Here is a 1,349-nt window from a genome sequence, read left to right on the forward strand (position 1 = left end):
AAGAACTTTTAAATCAATAGTAATTAGAGAATGGATAGCAGGCTTGCATATGCCAACACTGCGCCAAAGCAGATATACAAATAATAAAGACACACTTGTCAGCCATTAGGGAAATGCAAATCAAAACCATGAAAGAGGGGCGCCTGGGTGGCTCAGTAGTTAAGCGTCTGCCTTCGGTTCAGGGCGTGATCCCAGAGTCCTGGGATTGAGCCCCACATCGGGCTCCTCTGCTGGGAGCCTGCTTCTTCCTCTCCCACTCCCCCGGCTTGTGTTCCCTCTCTCACTGGCTATCTCTCTCTGTCAAATAAATAAATAAAATCTTAAAAAAAAAAAAACATGAAAGAAATACCATGACACACCTATCAGAATGGCTAAATTAAAAATACTGACAATACAAGTGCCACCAACAAAGACTTCCATACATTCCTGGTGGGGATGCAAAATGGTGTGGCCCACTCTGGAAAATGGCTTGACAGTTCTTACAAAATTAAACTTGCACTTGCCATATTTACCCTCGAGAAACAAATGCTTATGTACATGAATATTCACAGCAATTTTATTTGAGAGAACCAGAAGCTGGAAACAACCTAAGTGTCCTTCCGCTGGTGAATGTCTACCCAAACAGTGGTCCATCCATACGACGGAATACAACTCAGCAATGAAAAGGAGCGGACTAATTTTTTTTAAAGATTTTTTATTTATTCATTTGAGACAGCAAGAGAAAGAGTGAGTGAGAGCACAAGCAGGGGGGGATAGTAGGGATAGGGAGAAGCAAGATGCACACTGAGCAGGGAGCCCTCCGTGGGCTCAAGGCCAGTTCTGGGACAGAGGTCTGTATCATAGTTTCAATGAGTATAGGGGCCTCGTATTAGATGGTGCAAAGAGATTCATTGTAAAGCAAAGTCAAGAGAACAACTGGGTCGGATCATGCTAAAAGGAGATGACATTACTCTGCTCCAAATGAAATGATCAGGGACACCTGGCTAGCTTGGTTGGTGAAGCATGTGACTCTTGATCTCGGGGTCATGAGTTTGAGCCCCACATTGGGTGTAGAGTTGACTTAAATAAATAAAATTTAAAAAAGAAATGATCAATGAAGTGAGAAATTCTTGAGAAGACAACAGAGTTTGATTTTGTAGGTGTCCTCTGTTGGGAGTATAGTTCTAAGACATTTGTTCATATTGTTTTGGTTACCCTTATGTTATTACCAGATGACAGTAAATGCTGCGGTATTGTGTTTTTTTTTTTTAAATCAAATACTCCTTTGCCTCGTCTAGCGCAAACTTGAGGTACGAATTTGTTTTAGAAGTGGGGTGCTGCTGTGACCGTAGATGGCATTATCGTAGCGG

The sequence above is a fragment of the Ailuropoda melanoleuca genome, chromosome 4 (assembly GCF_002007445.2).
Source record: "Ailuropoda melanoleuca isolate Jingjing chromosome 4, ASM200744v2, whole genome shotgun sequence".
Classification (NCBI taxonomy): domain Eukaryota; kingdom Metazoa; phylum Chordata; class Mammalia; order Carnivora; family Ursidae; genus Ailuropoda; species Ailuropoda melanoleuca.